Consider the following 7500-nt stretch of genomic DNA (forward strand, 5'->3'; position numbering starts at 1 on the left):
ATAATAATAATAATAATGATGAAATAATTATGATGAAAATAATGAAATAATAATAATAAAATGATCAAATAATAACAATTATACTACAACTAATTATCATTATCATTATCATTTTTAAAAATTATCATCAGTAATATTGTTATCATTACAGTAAAAGGTTGTTGTTTTTTAGAACTAGTTTGCACCTTCAAACCTATCAGGTATCAAGAGATTCCTATCAATATCTACTGATGAAATATAGCAACAACATTCTATTTACTTGATGATTGAGTATAATATGAATGTACTATTTTCATTATAGATAATATCATCACTACCATTGCCATTATTGTTGCTATTATCATTGTCATTGGTATTATCGTTCATCATGATCAGTATTATTAATGCATTATCTATTTCCATTATAATGATCAACATGGCCAATATGAAAATAGTAATTTTACCAATAATGATAGAGAACTGGGTAGGAATATGGGTCAATCAAGTAACGTGGAAATGCAGTAAAATAGTTGTTTTGAAGATAATTAAATCCATAATTATAGCATGTGATGTGGCATTAGGAGTAAGCCATTCAAATATTAATCATTATTATAATCATATTATTTCTTATACATGTAAAGAAACCGTTGAACCAAATAGTTTCATTGTCAAGCGGTACGACACTTTGCGATAGGTTTTCGTACGGCCGACAGCGCCGATACTATGCTCACAAAATTTGAAATAATTGTATTTGGCGCTGTGAATAAATTTTGATGTTGCTGTAGTCAGTGAAAGTCGGCGTTAGAAATAGTTGCTTCATATTAGAGAGAATTATCATGAAAAATAGTATTAAAACATGATAATTGATTTCCATTGATGAAGTTTGACAGTTAGATCTCTAGTACTGGGGAAAATATGGGTAATTAGGTTATGCCTGATAACTACCGAATAGAAATCATATAACATTTTGACTTTCATCGTAACGATAATTATAACAATTCAATAACAACAAACAAAAAAGAATATACTAGTAAGCAACAGATGATAAGGATAACCATTACCTTGAACAGAAATCACGCAGAAATCGACCGAGCCACGAACAGCCACAGCGCCAAGCCCGCGTCGAGAGGCAGTTCCTCCCGCTCGGCCGCAACCCCGAGCGCAGTAACTCAAACACGCGGCGCGAAAGGAAGAAATGTAGAAGGCACAAGAGCGCTTTTGCAACGCCCCGATTCCGCATTCCTTCACTACTTCGGCTTCGGATTACAAAATAAACATAAAAGTAAATCCATTTCGAGAGATCACGAGCTACAAAAATAAAGTGAGGCAGAGCTCTTAGCTACATTTTCATTCCCCGAGATTAGCTGCTTGACTTCACGTGTCTCTTGAGTTCTTAAGAGCTCAGGCGGGTTTTTTTTCTTTCTTTCCTTCGTCATATTGTTGTTGGTAATGATACAGTTAAGAAGTTTAAACAGCAAATGTTAAAATATATGAAGGAATAGATAATGTAGCACTGATTAAAGTAAGGATAATGATGATACCAAAAGTTTTCATAAAGATTGTAACTTTGATGCTAATAATGATTATATTAACGACGATAATAATGATTGCATTAAGCAGAGCTCAAGCCACGCCACGGAGGGTTCGGGAGCGCCAATGACACCCGCGTGCAACGTCCTCAGGGAAAGGTGTTACTTTTCTCGCTGTGAAATCACGTTTGGACCAGCAGTAGGCACGCGGGCATGTTTCGCGCCCCCGCCATGTGATTCGAACCCCCGACTCTCACAGTACGAGTCCGGTGCTCGAACCACTGGGCTGTGACGGTGAGATTTTACTTTATGTAGAATTGGGTTTATTAACTGATTGTAGCGTTTAGGCTGGGAATTTTCTTGTCGATGTGCATGTGTATTTGACTATGCAAATGTGTGTATGTATGTGTGCGTGTATATGCAAAAGCAACAAAGTTACCTTTTAAAATAATTAAATAAATAACGAATTCTTACGTAAAAAATCTGAATGCTTTACCTCCGCCAGGGAATTCATGTTACTGGTAGCGTTGGTTAGTTTGTTGGTTAGTTGGTTAGCAGAACTAATTTTTTAAAAATTATTTTATCATATTCAATGTTACCATTATTATTGTTGCCATCATCATTCTTCTCATTATTATTATGAATTATAATTATCATTATTGCCATCAATATCATTATTACCTCCGCCAAAGAGGTTATTCTTTTGGTAGCGTTGGTTAGTTGGTTCGTAGGATATTAAAAAAAAAAAAAAAACATTTCTATGAAATCTTTACCAGAGGTGTGTCCTAGCTTGACTTACATGTCTATCTTTTGGTGGCGATCCGGATCCAGATTTATTATTATTATTATCATTATCATTATCATTATCATTATCATTATCATTATCATTATCATTATTATTATTATTATTATTATTATTATTGTATGAGGGGTAACTATTACTATTATTACCTTTATTACCACCTCCAACAATAATAGATACAGCATCAGGTCTATTGAAAAGATAATGAATGTTACTGGAAAGGAATCAAATTTGGAAAAGTTACTGCTGATTTCTCCTTTATTATTTAAGATTCGTTCTCAGAGGGAATAAAAGAGGAAGGAGGGAAGGCGATGCTAAAAGGAGAGCGATAAGAAAGAATCAAGGAGAGAGGAAATGAGAGGAACAATGCAAAGAAGAAAAAAAGAAACAAGGTAAAAAAGGGAACACGCAAGAGAAAAAGAAAGAGAAAGAGAAAGACCGCATAACAAGGGTAAAAATTCCAGTCACATCGCAGACGGTTCAACTCACTTAATAATGATAATAATCGCGTTAATGATTATGACAACAATTACAGTTGTAAGTAACAATAATAACGCTAAAACAAATGATAACCACGAGAATAACAATAATAACAATAAATACGGTTACTGATATCAACAACACTAGTGCTAATAATAATAATGATAGTATTACGATGCATATGATATTGGGAATTCTAATAATGATTTGAAGTAATTTCACGAAATTATAATGGAAAAAGGCAATTGTGAGAGTGGTACTGAAAGCGGTAATAATTTACGACAATGGAAACATTAACATTATAACTGTACCAATAATAATAATGGTAATACAAAGGAAACTAATAATAATAAAATAACACAAACATTATATATATATATATATATATATATATATATATATATATATATATATATATATATATATATATATATATATATATATGTATATGTACATATAGATATAGATACATGTATGCATGCATGTATGTATTTATATACATACATAGGGTAAGGTAGGGTAACATGTCCTCCTTAAGCGAAAAAAAGTCTAGAGGCCATATATTGTTTAGTTTCATTATGAAAAATAATTTTCTCGAAACCACCCTGCAGCTGACGATGTAAAGGAACATTTTGAATATCTTGCCCCACAGGAGGTATACCACGCCAACTGGGTAGGCTTTTAACCTTACTGCAACTTACATTCAAAGTCACAATAAACAGGCAAGGGACATATAACCAGTGGCCGATTAGTAATGAACAATGATATCATTTGATTTTATTGAAGCTGCAACAATGTGGTGCCAAATCTTCAATTTTACTGCATCGTAATACATATTATTTACGCTCGGAACCCCAACGTAAAAAAATAATGATAGTGGCTTTTCCTGTCAATATATTAATTTATTTACAAACCCCCTTCCAAAAAAGGCTTAATTGATAGATAGAACAATAATGATAATAAATAAAATGAGTCTGCATTATTTTACGCTCAGAGCCCTGTACCATCTTAGATTATAATGTTCTTGTCTGATTGGGTTAGTTTGGCGCGTAACACAAAGTCAAGGATCCATTCACGACGCTGTCACCATCCGTCCATTATCCATTAGAAGTGCATGTTCCGATGCATCCGGGGGCTCCTCCAGTCAATAGAGCCTCGGAAAACCTTTTCCCAGAGAGAATAAACTTGAAGAATGAATGTCCCGAGACCAATCATAGCACACAAAAAAGTCGTTGTTTTCCCACATGCGCCGCTTGTCAGTTTCCTCTTGATCCCTTTGTTGCATCTACACTGACAGGTTTCTGAACGTTTGAAATTCTTGTTGTGTACATGTTCCGTACTTGCTGAGGACTAAAGCGGCAGCCTGAGTACGATTAGATCCAACTGCCTTTGTAATATTTGTTGCCTCAGGCTTCCGAATTGATAACTGTCGATGTCGTTTTATGAATCCTTCAAATCAGGATTTTCCAGACATTTTTTAAGTGTGTTGGAAACGATGTAGAATTTATAAGATCATATGCAAAACGCCGTACATCTATTGTAGTTAGTCCGAAAAGGGCCTTTTCCATAGCTTGAATTTGTCAATAGAATTTCTTCATATGATTAATTTAACTTTTTCCTGGCTTGGCCTCTCATCCATTGCTGTGGAGCCATTGACTTCACAGACTCACCATTCCGAATTGCTTGGAGACCGTCTCGTAGCGCTCTCTCTCCATAGGATGCCCCATTTCTGCTTTTAACGTATACTATAACGTATACTATCAATTTTCATTTTCAAAATAAAAAGTTCAGAGAAAGATGTACCAATTCATGGGGTATACGGGCTTCTTATCCCAGAGGAAGAGGGGCCTTTTACCCCAAGAGCTATTGTCATATATTAAAATTTATTTCTTAACCATAAATACAGAACGACAAAAATTAAGTGCTATATGATTAAAACATATACAGCGACTTTCTGTAATAATCAGACTAACTCTGCAATCATTATACTCTAAGCAATTAACATGAAATTTACTGAAAACTTTCTTGAAATTATGCCAAATTCAAACACACACACACACACACACAAACACACACACCTTTTCCCGCAAAGAAGCGGGAAAGGGCATTTTTAACCAGCCTCCCCCACTCAGCTCGTTCCCTCCACTCGTTTCCTTGCAAGTTCTTTTCATTTAAATCGCTCGTTATATTTTCCATCCATCTTCTTTTCGGCCTCCTTCTACCCCGTCTTCCATCCACCTCCAGTGCCATTATCTTTCTGCCAACATATTCTTCTCTCCTCATTACGTGTTCCTATCACTGTAATCTTCTTTCCTGTACTTTCTTTGAAAACTTTTCAACCTTCACTCTCCCTGTAATCCTTTCGTTCCTAATCTTATTTAGTCTTGTTACTCCACTCATCCGCCTCAGCATCTTCATCTCATCAACCTCAAACTTTCTTTCTTGTAACTTTTGATTGGTCAAGTCTCCGCACCATAAATCATAGCCGGCCTAACACTTATTTTGCCTTTAACCCTTGCGCTTATCTTTTGTCACACGAAACACCAGACATCTTTCTCCAATTCATCCAACCTGCCTGCTCTCTATGTGTAACTACCGAATCCATCTCTCCATCCTTGGGTACCAAGCTACATAAACTTTTCTTCAGCACTTCGCCTTGCATTCTCATTTCTCCTTATTCCACACAATTTCAGATATTCTGTCTTGCTGATTTTTAAGCCTCTATTCTCTATAGCCCTTTTCCATTGATTTAATGTACACTCGATCTCCTCTTTACTGGTACTGGCATGAAATATGTCCGCAGACATCATGCACCAAGGAGCCAGTTCTTTAATCTCTTCCGCCAATACATCCATAATGAGGTCGAACAGATAAGGACTTAAAGAGGAACCCTGATGTAGGCCAACTCTAATTGAGATCCATCCTGTTGTGCCAACACTGGTTCTCACCTGAGTTCTTGCTTCTTCATACATGTCCTGGATGATCCGAACATATTTTTCTGGCACTCCCTTCCTTCTCATGCATCTCTAGAGCTCCTGCTTTGGCACTCTATCATAGGCCTTCTCTGTGCAGGCCTTGCTTCATTTCCCTATTCCTTTCCATCAATTGCCTTAGCGCAAACACTGCAGCCGTGGTTCCTTTTCCCGGCATAAACTCAAACTGCTCATCACCTATGATGGTTTCCTTCCTTATCCTACTTTCATTTATCCGTTCCCATATTTTTCCATAGCTTCCTGCCTACTTATATCACAAGTCACTCCAAAGTTTGGAGCTCCATCCTCAAAAACTGTTCCAGGATTTTCCTCGTTTAACAAGGATTCAAAGTAGCTTTTCCTTCTGTTCCTGGTCTTTTCCTCTTCATTAAGCACCATTCCCTCTCCATCTTTGATATGTCGAATCTGAGTGTAGTCTTGGTTGCTTTATCCCTGGCCTTTGCAATCTTCAGCGATTTTCTTTCTCCCCCTTTTCTTCTCTTTGTACATTCCATCCAGTGCTATAGACTTGGTCACTGCATTTTTTGCTCTCTTATTAGCGTTTTTAATTATCTTTATCTTGTTCTAATCCTGATATTTCTCACTTTTTCTTCGCTTCTCTCTTCTCTCTAACATTCACCTGCACTTCCTTATTCCACCACCAACCATCATTGTTTTCACAGGGGCCTTCCCTAGATGTTTTACCTAGCACTTCTTCCCCAACTGCTCATCATTCCACTATTAATTTCCCATCATCCCTGTACACAGGTCAGCGGTCTCACCCTTTCAAGCACCTTTTCTATAAATTCTATTTTCATTTCCTCCTCTTTCAGTCTCCACCACTTAATTTTAGGTTCTACTTTCCATTTCCATTTCTCTTTCCTCTCATTCTCCCTCTCCGTCACAACCTCATGTTGTGATGCTGTACTCTCCCCGTGAATTACTTTACAATTCGTGATGTCTCTTAGGTGTTGCCATCTACAAGGATGGAGTCAATTTGCATTTCTCTATTCCCACTTTTATAGGCCATATACATAAAATCTGCGACCTCCCTGCCTTTCCCGGTCATTGTTCCTACAGTGAGTGTTCCCAGTCTTACCCTCACCTTTGGTTTTGGAGCAAGCGTCTCTGCCCGAGTTCGCCCCAGACTCGGTAGCCCTCACACATTTTTCACATGAGTCAGGCAAAGCTCCTGCATGTCGCACACAGGGGACGCCCTGGCATTGACCGATACTGAAATATGGAGACTGGTTATTTTTTGGGGGTGTCAGCAATGTTTTACGACCGAATGCTGTTTCAGACGTCAACCCTCTCCATTTTTACGGCTTGGGACCGTCACCGAGTTGTGCTGGCGTGCACCCGCGGGGCTGGGATATATATATATATATATATATATATATATATATATATATATATATATATATATATATATATATATACATACATACATACATTCATACATGCACACACCCGCACCCACACACACACATACACACACACACACACACATATACATATATATATATATATATATATATATATATATATATATATATATATATATATATATATATATATGTGTGTGTGTGTGTGTGTGTGTGTGTGTGTGTGTGTGTGTGTGTGTGTGTGTGTGTGTATGGAGAGAGAGAGAGAGATAATGAAAGACGTTGAGAAAGGTAATAAGAGTAATCATAAAATCTGTAAAAATGAGTGACAATGACGATAATCATAATAGCAA

The sequence above is a fragment of the Penaeus vannamei genome, chromosome 7 (assembly GCF_042767895.1).
Source record: "Penaeus vannamei isolate JL-2024 chromosome 7, ASM4276789v1, whole genome shotgun sequence".
NCBI classification, from domain to species: Eukaryota; Metazoa; Arthropoda; class Malacostraca; order Decapoda; family Penaeidae; genus Penaeus; species Penaeus vannamei.